This window comes from Dendrobates tinctorius, unplaced genomic scaffold (genome assembly GCF_039654945.1).
Source record: "Dendrobates tinctorius isolate UK_male_01 unplaced genomic scaffold, ASM3965494v1 ptg000038l, whole genome shotgun sequence".
NCBI classification, from domain to species: domain Eukaryota; kingdom Metazoa; phylum Chordata; class Amphibia; order Anura; family Dendrobatidae; genus Dendrobates; species Dendrobates tinctorius.
In genome coordinates, this window is record NW_027361706.1 from 14,205,750 (window position 1) to 14,225,613 (window position 19,864).

Here is a 19,864-nt window from a genome sequence, read left to right on the forward strand (position 1 = left end):
ACCACCTTTATGTCACCCAGCTTTTCCCAGGGTCCTGGTACCTAGCTAAGCGCTACCATAGCAGGCTTTGTCACTAGCACACAGTATCAATAAAGCTGAGTGACAGCTCACGTAAGATCTTCTGTAGTCACCACAATAACCGCTGCCATGTGACTGAGCATGCGCAGATGAATAGTATTACCTGCAGCAGCCGGGAAAAACTGAAGCCGCTCAGCACACAAGGGGTTACAGTCCCCGGCACGGACATACCGTGACGTCTCATCACGCCACGTGACCTTGCGCGCACCAATAGCCGAGCTAGTGTCCCAGTCTCCGAAGTGGGGGGCGGGGCCAGGTAGAGCCCCTCCCCTCCGCACATGGCACCTTCTGCTGCTGCCTGCAGGAAGAAAGGAGGAAGAAAGTGGATACTGCCGGGCATCAGGTAACGCGCCAACCGCGGAGCCCGGGCAGCCTGGGGGTCGGGGCGCCGACGACCACCTGCTGCAGGGGGGCACATCTGCTGGGCGATATGCTGCAGGCCCCTCTGTGCACAAAGGGGAGACGGGGCAAATGATGCAGGAAGCGGGCACATGATGGAGGAAGCGGGCACATGGCTGTGCTGTGCAATGTAGTGAGTGTATATATACACACACCTTGTATACATGCTGTAACATATGCACTCACTACTGCAGGATACATGTATGACGCGCCATATATACTGTCACATGTAATATATACACTGTATATGCTGCACACACGGTGTAATATATATATACTGGCATCTCTATATATATCTATAACCTGTAATAATGTTTATATAGCGCTAACATATTCCGCAGCGCTCTACACTTCATATACAAGTCATAAGTAACCGCATTCTAGGTAATACAATAAGTAAAGATATGATGGCCCTGCCCGTAAGAGCTTACAATCTATATACTTTATGCTTCTTGAGACCGAGATATATCTCTATCATCGCTGTATACATACTGATGTGTGAATGAATATATATATATATATATACACTCGCCATACATACATAGTGTTTCCCGCAGCTTGTCCTCGACACATCAGGTTTTCAGTATTTTTTTTTACTATTGTAGGTGAGGGAACCTTTGTCAATTCCCGATCCAATAATAATAATACTAACGATAATAATTCTATCACCTTTGTAGTAGTAAAGAGATCCTGAAAACATGATGTGTGGGAGGACTGGAGATGGGTAAACACTATTGTGTGTGTGTGTATATATATATATATATATATATATATATATACTTGTTTTTATGTATACCCCTCCTTACATGTAAAGCGCCATGGAATAAATGGGGCTATAACAATAAATAATAATATATATATATGCTACTCATTACATGTTTATATATAGACTAATCACATATATACACTACTAACTATATACATGTGAAAAATATTTAGACTTGAGAGTCCTCAATGATTGATACCCTTTACTGGCTAACACAGTACAGAGATATCTTTCCAGTATATAATATGGTAATTCATGCGCAGTGCGCACACTATACATACCGTCCTATATACACACTGTCATGTACATATTCCACATGCTACTCCTCCCATGTCTATGTATAATCACTATACACTTACTGTAATATCTTGTACCGTCTCCAGCATCGCTGGTCCATAATCTGCACATAAGATCGTCTCCGTCCCTCCAGTCTACAGACGGCTGCAGAATATCTGTGATCTCTGAGCCCCACAAATAATGAATGAGTCTTCCAGGCCCATTAGACGTGAGACAGACCTGTGAGGATGCGCATAGATGGGGCCGACCTCGTGCACACGTTCCATAGCGTCAGTTTCGTGGCACCGCGGGTTGTAACATAATAAAGGTAACATGAGCAGCTTAAAGGGGATGTCCAGGTTTAGAAAAAGATGTCTGCTTTTGTTAAAAAACCATCGCCGTTGATTGGTTTTGTCCAACTTGGCCCCATTTAAGTGAATGGAGCTGGGCTGGTGCTGTTTTTGATAGACAGCAGCTTTGTTTTTCCTATCCTGGGCAACCCCTTTAATCACAATCCCTTCAAGGAAATCCCCTGCTAAGGTCTCTTTTTTTTTTTTTTTTTTTTTTTGAAGCGGCGGTCTGGGACACCTCAATGAGAGCATTTGACTATTGGACTCCCCCCATTGAAGTCTTTTTGAAACAGGCTTGCGTCCCTCTGTACCCCTACTACCTGTCTGAGTGACGCATTAGGCCATGTGCACACGTTGCGGATTTCTGCTGCGGATCCGCAGCGTTTCAGGCTCTGCGTGTCCGCAGTAGATTTAGCTGCATTGTACAGTACAGTTGTTGTTAATGGTAAACTGAAAACCGCTCTGCACACGCTGCAGGATTTTTCCGCGGGTTCAAATCCGCAGCATGTCAATTCTTTGTGTGGAATCCGCAGCGGTTTCACACCTCCATTGTAGAGGTGTGAAACCGCAGGTAAACCGCAGGTCTTGTGACCTCAGAATTTACCTGCGGATCCTTCCTAACCCGCACGGAAAAATCTGCAGCACCTAAAACTACGTGTGCACATAGCCTTAGGGTACAAGAGATGCAGAGAGAATCTGCGGGTTACTGTACCAGTCATGATTAGTTTTTCTGCTTTGCACATTTTGATGTCAATTTCTGTTGCAGATTTTGCCCCTTTTCAGTGTAGAGGGGAGAAATCCACCTTGAATCTGCAGCAAAATCCTGACGCGACGCATGCAGATTTGTCATAGAATGGTCGAGGAAAGACTTGCACGTGCTACACATCATCACATGAGGCTGCGGACCGACTGCGGCTCTACAGAGCTGAACTCAACAGCCCCTCATAGGCAGATATGAGGCTGTCAATTTTGGGTCCGGAGACCCACGGCCGGTCCGTGCATCACGCCTGTCTCTGAAAAGTTGCGCCTCGGTCTTTTAGAGCTGAGATTTGGCAGCGAACTCTCTTGCCCTCCCCCATCCAAACCTGCGTCCGATCTGCATGACTTGCATTGAAATCAATGGGGACATGCAACCTGCAACCAGATCTGGATTCTTTGTGAATGTTGGGTCACATTAAAACTCCATTGACAAAATGTAAAAATTGTTTTTTTTTGTTTTTTTATAGACCACTCCTTTTAATACGTTAAAAGTAAAACACCATTAAGGGCATTAACATGGCCCATTCATATACTTTAGACTGGAGGGGAGGGTGAGGTCTTAAGGCACTTCAGGTGTATGGGCATACACAATATGTGAAAGTTGAATGGAGCGTCCACCCATCAAGGGAGAGATTGTGTCGGGGGAGAGAAGGATCAGACATTTGGGATTCTAGTAGCCAACCCTTTTATTTTCAGGGGCGAAAACTGCTGCATGCTCCTGTCAGCGACTTTTCTCCCGTTGGATACCCATGAAAGAACGCTCAAGTTTACGGGGAGGTCGGGAGAGATGGTGGTCTGCCAGCACTTATCTCAGGAGTATGACTGGGTAAAAAGGGTTGTCCACCCTTTTGGGGACTTTTTTTTAACAAATGCAAGTAATCGGGGCTAAAAATTATTTTGCAATTGTGTGTTATAAAAAAGATTGCCTTCTTGAGTTGCACTGTCGCTGACTGCAGAATGAGTTAACTGAGCATCCATCAGTGAGCTCCCTATGATGGTCTCATTGGGAGTTAGTAACTCTGTTATCTGTCCTCATCTCAGCTGATTGATGAAATTCAAACAGCCTGTAAAAGCCAAAAATTTTGAATGAAACCCGACAGCAAAAATGATTTTTAGCCCTAAATATTTTCATTTAATTAAAAAAATAAATAAAATGTCCTTAAAGATGTACAACCCCTTTTAAACATAATGATAAGAGCTATGTGGTTTTAGTAAATGGCAGCCATAGCGATCTGGATTGTCCGCAGCCGCCTCTGCTGGGTCAATATTTGCTTCGTAATGGTCTTGGTTGTTGGTGGGATGTGATGTGTGCGGCCCCCCAGGGGTTTTACTCACCTCTTGCTTCTCTTGACAGCAGGCAGCAGTGGTTGCCCCTTCCTGAACCGTTGCTGTGACTACCGATATCTACTTGTATGAGGAATGTCTCCTGACCTGCCGCCGCTCGGTGGTGCCCGCCGCTGCCCCTGGTGATAGGTGAGCTGCTGCCTCCTCTTCTGTACGCTCCGTGCACTGCATGTGTATCACAGCCTGCAGCAATATTACAGTGCCTGGCATTGGCATCAACGTGGCATTTTTTTTTTTTTAATTTATATAATCTACATATATATAAACTTTGAAGTGTTGTGTGAACATGCACCAAAAAATAGTGTCAAAAAGCAATGCCTGGGCTGAGCATATTCTCCAGATTCATCCATAAGTCTGGCGCTGCATGCTACTGTGGGTGAAGGTCGTCGCGGTCCTTCATAGGGTCCTACAGCGAGAGCTGGGGGCAGGGACACAGCGACCCGGAAGCGTTAGATTGTTCTTATGAGCTATTTGGGTAAAAGTTAATCCTGTAAGAAGAATTTCATTTGTAATTGTGTAGAAAAAGGCCCCAAAATTGGCTGACAGCACTCAGTATTACCAAAATCGGCACAACTGCCCCGTTAATCTGCAGAAATAACCACACTCGCATGTATGGAAGGAAACGTCTGGAACAGATCTTCTCTATGTGAACATACTCTTAAAAGGGTCGTCTAAAAATTGCAAGTTATCCCCTATCCATATAGGGGAGTAAGCTCCTGCTTGCCTGGCTCCTGCTTGCGTGGCTCCTGCTTGCCAACTCACGCAGTAATCCTAAAAACAGGACTTTGCATCCACATGAATGGAGCAGATGTGCTCTGCACACGTTCATTGTCTGAGACTTCCAGAAATAGCGGAGCACTTTACTCCAAGACATGGCCAAGTGTGCGCACATCCTCGCCATCCAAGATGCAGCTCTGCAGAGCCTTGTTCTTGACATTCAAGAGCCCTGCTTCCAGGATCACTTGGGGTTCAAAGTTTGGATCCCCAGCGATCAGCAAGTTATCTCCTATTGTATGGATAGGGATTAATGTGCAATAATGGGAAAACCCCTTTAAAGACCACTACTATTTTCATCGAAGTCAATGGGATGATGATGGGGGGGGGGGGGGGGTAATATTGCCCTTAAAGGGAACCTGTCACATTGTACTTTCAGTCCTGTTTGTGGACTTTCAATCAAATACTGAGATAGAGAGAGAGAGATATATATATATATATATACATATACAGGGGTTGGACAAATTAATGGAAACACCTGGAAACATCAACAAAAGTTAGTTTAATATGGTATAGGTCCACCTTTTGCGGTGATTACAGCCTCAATTCTCCGAGGTATGGATTCATACAAGGTATAAATTGTTTCCAAAGGAATTGTAGCCCATTCTTCAGTTAAACCACCCTCCAGTTCTTTGAGCGTCGATGGCGACGGAAATCGACGTCTAACTTGAATCTCTAAAATCGACCATAAATGCTCAATGTTGAGGTCTGGGGATTGTGGGGGCCAGATGAGATGCTCAGCTTCATAACAATGTTCCTCGTGCCATGCTTTAATGATTCTAGCTGTATGAATTGGTGCATTATCATCCTGAAAGATGGCGTTCCCCTCCGGGAACAGTGCTTGAACCATAGGATGCACTTGGTCACCCTAAATAATCGCGGCTGTTAATTCTTCCATGAAGGGATATCATTGGCCCGGCGGATTTCCACGAAATAGCACCCCAGATCATCACAGAACCTCCGCCATGTTTTACGGTTGGGAGAAGGCAGTCTGGATGGAATACTTCTTTCGACTGTCTCCAAACGTACACTCGGCCGGAGGTCGGAAATAGGGTAAACGATGATTCGTCTCAGAATATCACATGTTTCCACTCAGGGCTGTGGAGTCGGTAAGCCACAGTTCCGACTCCGACTCCTGGATTTTATCAGGCTCCGACTCCGGCTCCGACTCCTTCATAAATGGCCAATTCATAACAACAAATTTACTGTTGTAAAATATTAAACATCGTGCTTATTCAGTTTCTCACCATCATATAAGTAATCAGACCACTTAGAGCAAAAACTACATTTATTAGAATACAATTAGAATATACATAGCAAATAACTTTTATAAACTTTTCTAAACTGTAAGTAAATATGCAATAAACACTTTTATGCAGTTAATAAGAAGAAATCTATAAATTTGTCCTCAGAAAAAGTATTGCCTCTGTCAGATCCTCCTTCATGGATGCCCTCAAATCTGATCTAATTATTTTGAGAGCAGAGAACAACCTCTCTACACTAATTTGTGTTGGTGGCAAAGCAGTAACCACTCGGGCAACATCTCTGACAATGTCAGGATACAGAGGAATCGCTTGTTGCACTGTTATTTTTGATGAACGGTCAAATTTCTCAAATTCTTTTAGTGCACATGAAAAATTCTGCTGAAATGTACTGGCTGTGTTCCTTGATGGGGATGACTCTTCTATGCGGGAACGCTTTGCACGGTCCTTGTGATCCAAATATTTTTCGAAATTAAATTCTTCATCAGTTGATGATGAGGGTGAAGATGTGGCAGGACGACCAAATTCTTCTTGTTCCTCCTGACTGTTCTGCAACCCTTTCATCCTTACTGCTGTTTCAAACAGAGCTTCTTTTCCTTTACTTAGCTGTTGATCATCTAGAAGAATCCGATGCATTGGGTCTACATAAACAGCTGCCAAAAGAATGTTATTTTGTAATAGTAGCTCCTCTCTCCATTTCATTGATGTAGCAATGCCACTTGCAATTAACCCTCCTCTTTGGGACAGGCGAAACATCAGGTTCTTCCACTCCTTTAAGAAAATACCTGGAGTTAAGTCCTCTGCTTGTAATTTTTTAGTCACTGTAAATGGGTGCTCTAGCAATTTTTCCAGCTCAGTCACCTGATTCCACTGACTTTCATTTAGCGTCAGTTGAGGGTTAGCCATGTCTACAAGAAAGGTTTTCAGTTCAACCAAGCGCTGAATCATTAAGTAAGTACTGCCCCATCGTGTGGCTTGATCAATAATAGCCCCTTTTCCAGCACGTCTCTTCAAAATTGAGTCAACTTTAGGGGTTCTGGCAACAGTAGCCAATTTTCTCACCTTGCCAATCAGTGCAGCAGCATGTCCTTCTTGCAGACTGTCTCTTATAGCCAGCTGTAGCGTATGCACAACACAGCGCATGTGATGAATGAAAGAACATATTGACACAGTTTCAACAAGATCATCTAAACTATCATGTTGTTGTTCATCTGAAGCAACTTCAGTTTGCTCCTCAGTTACAATACTGTGTTCCTCTATTTCAAACATTTCTGTGTCTGTGGACCCAGAATGTTCTTCTAGCTGCTGGTCACCATCATTACTCTCATTCATTAGCTTAATAGTACTTATCATATTTGAAGCATTGTCAGTTACGACAGAAAGAACTTGCTCTTTTTTAAGTTCATAGTCTTGCAGAACCTTTTCCACCAAGACCTGGAGAAACTCACTGGTGTGATGAGCTTTGGTGTCTTTTACTGCCAATGTCTTGGTAACTATTTCATTTTTGCCACAAACAAATCGGACATTGATGGCAAAATAGTTCACTCTGTGACGTGTGCAGGCATCCATTTTAAGAAACAGAAAGCGTCCCTTGAGAGTTTTTTTAAGTTCTTCCTTTTGTTTAAAAGCTTCTTCGATTACTAATTTTCTAATACTCTCTCTCTCCAGAGAAACACCAAGTTTGCGGGCCATTTCCCCATTCAGACACATAAAAGCTGGTCGTGAAAATAATGAAATAGGCACACTATCCTTTACAACAAGCTCTATGTTCTGTTTTTTAAATGTATCTACTGTCATTGTCACAGTAACTTTGTCACTGACAAAATATCTTGCAACTGATGGCTGCAAAGTTCTCTGCTCCTTTGTTTGGCTGGAAGAGCTGGGCACTGGTTCATTGGTTTGGATGCAGTCTTTCTCATCCACTGCTTTCAGTACTTCTGGATGAAAGCGCTGTAAATTTCTCTTTAGATTAGAAGCTCTGGTAGGAGCGTTTTTCTTTGCCTGAATATGCACTCATCTTGGCTTCACAGCATTTGTTTTCGTCTGGATCATTTGTCATACACTGACAGACATAATGTTTTCTATCTTGAGTGATGGTGAAATGTTCAAATACAGCTGATTTAATGTGATGCTTCTTTGACATTCTCAGGTTTTTAATTCTGCATTCACAATCCAAATGACAATTGTTTTTCCTAAAAACAATTGTACAAAATTATTGCCAGGACGTACAACTGATATAGTGGTCAGTAATACTGTTATTATTCCTCATGTACTCACAGTTAACTGATGCAAAGTTTGTTGAAAGGATAATACTTCTTACAGTCTTCCTCTTCTGAGTAGCAGGCAGCTGTGAGATGCTTGGAAGACGCACACCTAGTATGATCTAGTTTAGAGGAGGAGCTTTACTACTAAGAATTTACAACACATTTTCACTTTCAGTTTCATACATTGTAAGTAGGGGGGTTGGGGCAGCATGAGGTTAACCAAGTATAAGATTAGATAAGGGCAGTGGAGAACAGTGACACACAAGAAGTAAGAAATGTCTCTATCTCCAGCAGAACTGCTTATCACTGTTGTTCATAGTTTGATAGAACATATATATTTGAGTAACATTTATAAAATTCATATGAAAGTTCAATTATGAAATATTAATACATTTTTTTTTTAAAGCTGGAGTCGGTACATTTCTACCGACTCCGACTCCAACCAAAACTGACTCCACGACTCCGACTCCACAGCCCTGTTTCCACTGCTCGAGGGACCTATTCTGGAGGTTTCTACATCACTCTAAACGCTTGGAAACATTTATCATTGAGAGCAGTGGTTTTCTAATTGCAGCTCTTCCGTGGAATCCAGATTTGTGCAGCTCCCAACAAACATTTTCCATGGAAACTGTGTTCTGTAGGTGATCATTGAGCTCAGGATTGATTTTTGGAGCCGTGATCTTGCGATCCTCTCTCACAATTCGATTTACAGTCTGACAGTCTCTCTGTCAACTTCGACTTTCGGCCGGACCTGTGCTTTGCTGCGGACGTTTTTCCTTCTCTTTCAAACGCAGTCATTACTTTGGAGACAGTACCTCTTGACACACCAAGCATACGGGCACTTTCTGTTACACTAGCGCCTGCCATACAAGCATCAACAATTTGGCCTCTTTGAAAATCCGAGAGGTCTGCCATTGGTATCAGGTTTTCATCAATGTTCTTACAATTATGCCAAACAAACAGTTAATTTACATACACATATCACATAACACAAATAATCAACTACAAAACATTATCATATGTCACGGTTTGCATGTTTATAACATGTTCGAAGATTATGATGCCAAAACGTTATGTGTTTCCATTACTTTGTCCAACCCCTGTGTGTGTGTATATATCTAATATATACTGTGTTCCAAATTATTATGCAAAAAATATTTCCTCATATCTTCTCTAAATTGCCTATATGAATCGCAGTCATTGTTATTTTCCAGTCATCTGATTATTCTAGTATAATTGCAATGTTTTTGATCAAACTGCCTATGAAAACAGTATATTTTTAACCCCTTCACCCCCAAGGGTGGTTTGCACGTTCATGACCTGGCCTATTTTTACAATTCTGACCACTGTCCCTTTATGAGGTCATAACTCTGAAACGCTTCCATGGATCCCGGTGATTCTGACATTGTTTTCTCGTGACATATTGTACTTCATGTTAGTGGTAAAATTTTATTCATATAACTTGCGTTTATTTGTAAAAAAAAAACGGAAATTTGGCGAAAATTTGGAAAATTTCGCAATTTTCCAACTTTGAACTTTTATGCCCTTAAATCACAGAGATACGGCACACAAAAAACTTGATAAGTAACATTTCCCACATGTTTACTTTACATCAGCACAATTTTGGAACCAAAATTTTTTTGTTAGGAAGTTATAAGGGTTAAAAGTTGACCAGCGATTTCTCATTTTTACAACACCATTTTATTTTTACTGACCACGTCACATTTAAAGCCACTTTGAGGGGTCTATATGATAGAAAATACCCAAAAGTGACACCATTCTAAAAACTGCACCCCTCAAGGTGCTCAAAACCACATTCAAGAAGTTTATTAACCCTTCAGGTGCTTCACAGGAATTTTTTGAATATTTTTTTTTGTTTTTTTTATAAATTATTTTTACAACTTTTTTTTTTTTTTATCTTTATTAGGTTGTCCCAAGGGGGACATCACTGTCCTGTGACAGATCGCTGATCTGTCACATCACAGATCACTGTGACAGATCAGCGATCTGTCACTGGCATAGACGCAAACTTCCTCATGCCTGCGCTTTGCAGGCACTGAGGAAGTCAGCTCCCTGCAGGCCCCCGAAGGTCCCCGTCGCCATCTTGGATTCGGGGACCTGCAGGGATGGAGCCCCCCGCAGCAGCGCTGCACATTGCGCTGCTGTGGGGGGCTCAGGGAAGCACGGAGGGAGCCCCCTCCCTGCCGATGCGTCCCTTTAACCCCCCGGTACACCGCGATCATGTTTGGTCGCGGTGTGCAAGGGGTTAACGTGTCGGGGGCGGTCCATGACCGCCCCTGACACACAGTGCCGGGTGTCAGCTGTGATAATCAGCTGACACCCGGCCGCGATTAGCGGCGCTCACCACGTGGGCGCCGCTGATCGCACTAGACGTCCTATCCTGTTCATGGGCATAGGGGCCCGGGTCCCATGGACGGGATAGTACGTCTGATGTCAGAAAGGGGTTAAAAATAAGAAACACTCAAAATGCATGTTCCAAATTATTATGCACAGCAGAGTTTTCAACCTTTTTTATTTTGAACCAAAAAATGGTCAATTGTGAAATTATAAGCATTATCAGCTTATTACAAAATGAAATCAAACAGTTTTCAAGTCAAAACTTTATTCTAGGTGATGTTACATTTGCACATAGGACCCCTTGTTGGAAAGAAGCTTCTGAACTTTCTCGTCCATTGGATTTGTCAGTTTTTGGATGGTTTGTGCTTCAATTGTTTTGCATGTGGACAGAATACCCTCCCAGCGCTGTTGTTTAGATGTGAACTGCCTCCCGCCATCATAGACACTCCTTTTGATGATGCTCCAGAGGTTCTCAATGGGGTTGAGGTCAGGGGAAGATGGTGGCCACACCATAAGTTTGTCCTCTTTTATGCCCATAGCAGCCAGAGATGCAGATGTGTTATTTGCAGCATGAGACGGTGCATTATCAGGCATGAAAATGATCTTGCTGCGGAAAGCACGGTTCTTCCTCTTGAACCATGGCAGGAAGTGCTGTTTTAGAAGCTCCACATAGATTATGGAGTTCATCTTTACCCCTTCAGGGATCCGAAAGGGGCCGACAATCTCTCTCCCCATGATTCCAGCCCAAAACATTACTCCACCTCCTCCTTGTTGGCGCCTTAGCTGTGTTTTCATGGGGTGTCCATCAACTAGCCATCCTCCACTCCATCCATCTGGACCATCGAGCGTTGCACGGCACTCATCGGTGAACAAAACAGTTTGGAAGTCAGTCTTCATGTATCGTTTGGCCCACTGGAGCCGTTTCTGCTTGTGTGCAGTGGATAGAGGAGGTCAACAGGATGGCTTACACACAGCTGCAAACCTCTCAAGGACCCTGCATCTTGATGTTCGGGGGACGTTGGAGGCACCAGCAGCTTCAAAAACTTGTCTGCTGCTATGACAAGGCATTTTTGCAGCTGCTCTTTTAACCTGACGCAATTGCCTGTTGGAAAGAGTCCTCAATTTTTCCTTATCAGCACGCACACGTGTGTGCTGGGAATCAACTACATACTTCTTGATTGTGCGATGATCACGATGAAGTGTCTTGGCAATGTTGATTGTAGTCATGCCTTGACCTAAATACTCCACAATTTGTTGCTTCTCAGCAGCCGACACATCCTTTTTCTTTCCCATTTTGGCAAAAAATGTAGGCTGCTTAATAATGTGGAACAGCCTTCTTAAGTAGTCTTGCCTTTATTTGGACACACCTGCCAAACTAATTTGCACAGGTATCTGCAATTGCTTTCAGTGATATAAAGAGCCCTGACACACATCACCAGCAATGAGTGTAGATGACAAACAAAAAAATTCTAAACTTATCACTCCTAAACTCTTTTTGCATAATAATTTGGAACACAGTGTGTGTGTGTGTATGTATGTATGTGTGTGTATGTGTATATATATATATATATATATATATATATATATATATATATATATATATATATATAATTTTTTTTTTTTTTTTTTTTAATTTTTTCTCAGTATTTGAAATCTGTAGTATTTGTGTGCTTAAGAGTCCAGTGGGCAGTCCTACGTACTTGTGAATGACAGCTGTTTCTGCAGGCACAGTCATACGGGGAAGACTGTCAATCAGTGATAGGTCCGCCCACTGGACTCTTTATGTATGTAAACACAGATTTCACTGCAAAAAATACAAGTTATATTGAAACTTTTCACCCCAAAATCTATATAAATCTGATCGCCTCCTCTGTCTCTATAACATCCTGCCTGCGGATCTGATACCATTTTCGAGCGTACATTTGATTTTCGGATCCATGTTATATATACGTTTTGCCATGTTTGTTGATATGTTGAAGAGGCGCGTCCTTAAAAGTTCTCCCTTTTATCCCGTTCCAATCTTTACCGTGTAAACTGCTCATGTTCTGATATCATGCCGGGTGGCGCCCCATAGAGTGAGAAACAAAAGTAGCGGTCAGTGATAATGGGACGGCAATAGTGATCAGTAATTATATTGATGTGTACGATAATGAGAGCGAAGGGATGAAAGATAAAGCGATTCATGGAGCGCTGCTTTAGACGTTAGAACATCGTGGATGGCAATTCCGTAATATAATATTGGAGTCACAATTCTCCCTTTAATGGGGTTGTGCAGGTTTTGAGAAACACAGCGCCACCCCCTGTCCACAAGTTGTATGTGGTACTACATCTAAGTTCTATTCATGTTATTAGAGAAATGCTACAACTCCAGATAACGCCATAATGTCATGTGGAACGTATCTGAAAAAGGTTGTGTAAGATTAGAGTAACACGACTGCTTTCTTCTCACTATTGCCTATGGCGGCTTTTGCATGGCTTAAGTAAAAAAACAAAAATGGCTTCTTATGTTATCTCTTAGACCTGGGAAGAGTTTTAACTTGTTTTTTTTTCTCTTTGTGTTGTGTTTATGGACAATATATCCTTTCTGATCACTAATCTCTTTTGACACCTGCTTGTCATAAATATGTAATTTTTTTCTTAGCTTGTGTAAATGCCGCTGTTCTCCTGAATCCGGCAATGCTTTTGTTTTGTTGCTGCGCCTCTCCGATCCTGAGATATGGCCTCCTCTTACTTGTACATAAATCTAGTCTTGTTAGCCAAGTGGGTGTGACCCTGAAGTGGGAGTTTTCTTCAGGACCTCGCCCCCTTGACTAGCAAAAGACTAGCTTTAGATCCGGGAGGCCATTTGTCGGGAACGTAGGGGCTCAGAAGCAAAAGAAAAACATCACCGGATTCCAGAGAACAGCAGCGTTTCCGCCAGGTTAAAAATAATAAATATTGTGAAAAGTTCTCTTTTAATATGTTTAAATGATGATTGGTAGACTTGGACTAAAGTGTAGATAATTTGATGCTGTCTAGATTAATGGTAGAAAAATGTTGATGTTGACTTAAGAGTAACTGCCGCAACTTAAAGGGAATCTGTCACCTCATTTTTGGGCTATGAGCTGCGGCCACCGCCATCAGGGGCTTATCTATAGCATTCTGTAATGCTGTAGATAAGCCTCCGATGTAACCTGAAAGAAAAGAAAAACTAGTTAGATTATACTCACCCCGGGGTCCGGTCCGATCCGGCGCCTCCTATCTTCTAGCGATGACGACCTCCTCCTTACTTCTCCCTCGGCTCCTGCGCAGGCGTACTTTATCTGCCCTGTTGAGGGCAGAGCAGAGTACTGCAGTGCGCAGGCGCCGGGAAAGGTCAGAGAGGTCCGGCGCCTGCGCACTGCAGTACTCTGCTCTGCCCTCAACAGGGCAGATAAAGTACGCCTGCGCAGGAGCCGAGGGAGAAGTAAGGAGGAGGACGTTATCACTAGAAGATGGGAGGCGCCGGACTGGACGGCGACACCCATCGGACCGGACCGCCCCGGGGTGAGTATAATCTAACTCGTTTTTCTTCTCTTTCAGGTTACATCGGGGGCTTATCTACAGCATTACAGAATTCTATGGATAAGCCCCTGATGGCGGTGGCTGCATCTCATAGTGCAAAAATGAGGTGACAGATTCCTTTTAAGAATCTGAATTCCCTGAAGACAGACGTTACCCATGAATTGAGAATCATCAATCCAGGCGGAAAGAGAAGCGGATTTCCCTTTATAAGATATATTACAAAGTTCCTTGTTTTTTTACTTGCATTACTGATTTATTAAAAAAAAAAATAAATAAATAAATAAAAATAAAAAAAAGGTTGATTACTCCTTAAGCTTTGGGAAGCGCTTTGATCAGTTTGATATTAGTATTTGCAAAAACTCGGGTCAAATGTACGATGGCCTCCAATCCTTCTCTGCAGATTTCAGTCCTAGTTTTGGATTGTGCTCTTAAGTTGTAGAATTTTTTTTTTTTTTTTTTTTTTTTTTGTAGGCTGAAAAATCTAAACTTTTTCAAGTGCAATCCACTTGTGGAAACATTTATTTTTATTTTTTATACTGTTTTGCAGCCTTTTGACTATAAGGTTTGGAGTAGACTACACTGGGAAACAAGTCGCGTTGCGTTCCCCTTATGTGGATTTTTAGAGCTGATTCACTTTAAAGTATATATATATTATTATTATTAAAAAAAAAAACCCCTTCTTTAAAAACATACTGTGTGAACATCACCTTACTGAGAAACACTGCTTGTGACAGGAGCTTCATTAGCTACCGGTTCCGCTCTCGTCATTTCTCGGAGCGAGCAGCCCCGCTGTTTGCTCTAGGATGTGCGATGGATGTTTATTGGGTAGTTTAATTCGCATTTGTTGGACTCTCCTCATAAAAATTCCTAAAGGTTTTTAATGCACTTGTACAATTAGAAAAACTGTTTGAAAGTGCTTTTCTTCATTAGACCAGCGTTGTAAGATTAACCCCACTGCCATTCTCCACCAGCTTATAACAAAAAAAATTATATATATTATTTATATTTTTTTTTTTGCTTCTGCACAACCCCTTTAATTTTGTGTTTGAGATAATTCAGAATGCAACTATACCTTGTTGGTAATTGTGCTGGTGTCTAGATGGATTATTGGGGTACATGCAGCGGTCCTGCAGTGACACCCGCAGCGGTAGGTAGATATCATAGTGGAGGAGACTCAGGTTTTGTCCTTTTGCTTTGGAAGAGGGTAAAAATTGGCATGAACACTTACAGCATAAGTTGGTCTGGTGCTGATCTCAAACCCTCAGCTTTGGATTATTAATGTTTCGCCGCCCCTTCAGGTAATTTCTTAAAATGATATGGTCCTGTAAAATGCAGCAGATTTTCCGCAAATGCCCAATAGAAAATCTGCTGCATTTTTGCGACGTGGGAACACAACCTTAGCGTGAACGTTGGAGAAGTCTTTGCTACTTGGAGGGGAACTCCTTGGATATACGCCAAGAGGAAGGCTGCAATGTATCACATTACATAGGCATATGTACGTTAGCTGGTTCCCAACGGGAGCTTTATATGTGTGGGCACCAAAAGCCTAATGAACCCAAACTCCACCTTGCCCACTTTTCACAGAGTTGTCATGCAGAGGGAAGGCACATTGTTCAAAGGCAGAACTCATGGCATGCTAGACTTGACGGAAGCCATGCTTTTTTTTACCAGGATGGCAGAGGAGGTTTCTTTACAAAGCTTGTGCGCTCATGGGAGGACCTCCCCCCCCCCCCCCCCCATAGCTTCCTGTAAGTCCCTGTAAGGGCACTGCCGTACAGGAGCTGCCTGAAGTATCCGGATAACCGATGCCGTACAGAAACGCCCATCACCCGTTGGCAATCATGCTGTCATTGGGAATGGAAAACTGTCGGAGTGATACTTAATATTTGTGAACACTAGGGCCTTGTTTTGTTCTGATGTATCGAGCCCATTTTATTAAGCCCCCTTGGTTGAATGAAACCTTATTGGTTATTGTGGTGCCTTGCACCACTTTTAGTGTTTTTAAATGGAGTGTCCACTCCTGGACATCCTCTTATTAAGCCAGAGTAGTAAAAAAAAACAGCCATCCCACCGCAACAAGGTGTACCGATTCAGGACGGTCCTACCCTCTAGTATTAAACCTCACCATGTGTCAGCCGTCCCCAATATAGATGGAGGCAGAGGATAACCGGGTCCGACTGTTCAGTCACCTGCCCATGGGAACTTATATAAGTTAAATGCCTAACTCCAAAAAAGAGGATCCACAAGCTGTTGTAAAAAGTGCAAGAAATTACAGCAAAACCAAATAAATGAGCCGGAGCATAAGTTGTTGTAGGAGCATGTTCATACCGTGGCCATTTCACAGACAAAACCTAAAATAGAAACAAAATAAGCATATACCTTGCTATAAGTAAATAGTAATAGTGCATAAAAATACATAGGGTACTTGGTAAACAGTGTTTTTGATCCAAAAAGCGTAAAAGCCATCCCACCGCGGCAATTTGTCACAATGGTTTTAGAGATTGACTGTTTATAGACGCCAATATGGAGTTTGCTATTCATCTATGCAATAGCAAACTTATTTTACCACTATAGGTAAAATAAGTTTGCTATTCCGTAGATGAAAGTTGTGTTTTGTGGCCCATTGTCAGGAAGCCTGGTAACCTCATTCCTTACGTGTAAGACCTCAGTACAGACAATGGGCGCTTTGGGTAGATGACCCGAGCTGTACCCAATTATTACATATGTGTCAGCATCCTGCGTGGTATCTGCTATGTCAGGAACAAAGTATACAATGGCGCATAGCAACCTCTCCAGCTTTACTTTTCTTTTCTTGTCTCGATTATTGTTTTCTACATTGTTACTTTATGCCATAGTTCTGTAATGACGCCTGACTGATGTGAGCGGGTCTCTTTTGTTAAAAAGGAACCCTAGAGACGAGGATGTGGGAGCCATCGGCAGTTGGGGAAACACTAAAAATGTACAGGCACGTTTAAAGGGATTGTTCCATTTCAGAAAAGTTTTTTTTTTTTTTGTCTGTAAGCTCCATTTGTGTGTGTGTAAAAAAAAAAAAAAAAAAAAAAAAAAGTGCATTATCACCCTCCCCTGGTCTAGGGCTGAGTCTATAGTCCTGAGTCTCCACCACTGCCCCAGTCTCTGTTGTTTGCCTTGGCAGCACTGCAGTCAATCACTCGGCTCAACAACTCGTGCTGTCTACATCGGCAAAGCTCACTGACTGCACTGCTGTCAACTCTGCAGACAAACAGCGACCGAGGCTTAGTGCTGGACCCAGGCAGGGTAAGTAAGTAATGCAGTTTTTCTTTTCTACTCTAGCAGAACTTATAGAAAGAAACTTATCTAGAAGGGGACAACCCCTTTTGAAGTGTCTACTATATTATTAATGCAGAATGTGACCATGGGTCTTGTATCTGTTTTGCTGGAAATTTCACAAGTCAGACTGTAAAGGGGCTTCAAGCATTACTACCGAGTGGCAGTGATGGGGTTGAAAAGGTCCCCTGATATGGAAGGTACACTTTCACATTAACCTGTATTTTCTGCATGATAGTCTTTATTGAATTTCTTCAGTAGGAAATGAATGATTCAGATACAAGGCTGCGTTCACACTAAAAGTGTGTGTGTGTCTAAGTACAGTTACCATGTGCTATTGAGTGCATGGAGAATGTGGAGACAGAGGAATAGGATGGACCAGATTCTGATGTAGATTTAGTAAAAGGAAACGGGAGAGAGAGGATGGTGAACTGAAGTGATGGGTCTGTCTGAAAGATGTTTTGAAACAATGTTTAAAACTATGGGTTCCAAGTATTAGTTGTATTGTCTGGGGTAGTGCATTCCAGAAAACTGGGGCAGCACAAGAGAAGTCTTGGAGACGGAGGTGTGAGGTTCGGATTATGGAGGATGTTAGTCTTTTATCGTTTGCAGAATGGAGAGAACATGGAGGGCGATAGAGATGAGGGAGGAGATGTGGAGCGGTGCTGATCTGTGGAGAGCTTTGTAGGTGAGAGATGAGATTATGCTGCATTCTGTGTGGAATGGGTAACTAGTGTAATGACTGGAACATGGTGGAGGTTTAGGTGAAGCTGCTGGACAGAAATACGACCTTGGCTGCTGCATTCAGGATGAATTGGAGAGGAGAAAGCTTAATAAGGCTGGAATCACACTACCGTGTGTGATGTGAGAAACTCGCACGAGTCTCTCGCAACAATACCCGGCGCTGCTGCCGGCACTCGGGACCGGAGCTGTGGCTGCATAGAAATACATGATGATGCGAGAGACTCGTGCGAGTTTCTCACATCACACACGGTAGTGTGATTCCAGCCTAAGAGGGAGACCGATCAGAATAAAGTTGCAGTAGTCCAGACAAGAATGAATACGAAGTCAAAAGTGACAAAAGGTCGTATTCTGGAGATGTTTTTAACATGCAGGTGACACAAGCGAGTGAGCAATGGGATATAGGTGGTGAGGCCACGTTCACACGTTCAGTATTTGGTCAGTCTTTTACCTCAGTATTTGTAAGCCAAAACCAGGAGTGGGTGATAAATACAGAAGTGGTGACGTGTTTCTCTTAATCACCCACTCCTGGTTTTGGCTTACAAATACTGAGGTAAAATACTGACCAAATACCAGGGCTGTGGAGTCGGTAAGCCAAACCTCCGACTCCTCAATTTCCCTTACACAGACTCCGACTCCCACATATATTGCTTATATTTAAGTGAAAAATGTATTGTAGTACAATGTGAACATCAGACATTTAATCATTTCTATGATACAATAATCAAGATATTTAGATAGAACATATATATTTATTGGAATACAACTTTTGAACACAAAAAAACTAATAAATTGTAAATATGTAATACACTATGTAATATCGATTTTTTTTTTTTTTTTTTTTTTTTTTTTTTTTTTTATATATATATATATACAATCACTGGCCACTTTATTAGGTACACCTGTCCAACTGTGTGTTAAGACTTAATTTCTAATCAGCCAATCACATGGCGGCAACTCAGTGCATTTAGGCATGTAGACATGGTCAAGACAATCTCCTGCAGTTCAAACCGAGCATCAGTATGGGGAAGAAAGGTGATTTGAGTGCCTTTGAACGTGGCATGATTGTTGGTGCCAGAAGGGCTGGTCTGAGTATTTCAGAAACTGCTGATCTACTGGGATTTTCACGCACAACCATCTCTAGGGTTTACAGAGAATGGTCCGAAAAAGAAAAAAAATCCAGTGAGCGGCAGTTCTGTGGCCGGAAATGCCTTGTTGATGCCAGAGGTCAGAGGAGAATGGGCAGACTGGTTCGAGCTGATAGAAGGGCAACAGTGACTCAAATTGCCACCCGTTACAACCAAGACTAGAGAAGAGAGAGAGAGGATTCAAAAAGATTTAAATAAACTGGAGAAGTGGGCAGCAACTAACAGAATGGTTTTTAACAGGGAGAAATGCAAAGTACTACATCTGGGCAATAAAAATGGAAAAAGCATATATAGAATGGGAGGAATAGGGCTAAGTGACAGCACATGTGAAAAAGACTTGGGTATACTAATAGATCACAGACTGAATATGAGTCAACAGTGTGATGCAGCAGCAAAAAAGGCAAATGCAATTCTAGGATGTATTAACAGAAGCATACAGTCTAGATCACGTGAAGTCATTATTTCCCTCTACTCCTCTTTGGTCAGACCTCATCTG

The 19,864-nt window shown here is 42.4% G+C and overlaps 1 protein-coding gene across 8 annotated transcripts in view; it reads left to right on the top strand.

Annotated features, from left to right (window-relative positions):
• The first annotated feature begins 266 nt into the window (after positions 1–266).
• The window catches only part of BOD1 (biorientation of chromosomes in cell division 1), a 57,085-nt gene continuing 37,487 nt past the window's right edge, over positions 267–19,864 (top strand). For 2 of the 8 annotated variants that reach the window (XM_073574222.1, XM_073574225.1), the window contains exons 1-2: positions 268–421; positions 3,983–4,101. The gene's annotated coding sequence lies outside the window, so the exon portion shown is untranslated. Of the gene's footprint in view, positions 422–447; positions 611–3,982; positions 4,102–19,864 lie in introns of those variants that run through there. The other 6 variants (XM_073574229.1, XM_073574223.1, XM_073574227.1 and 3 more) reach the window with 6 other exon arrangements.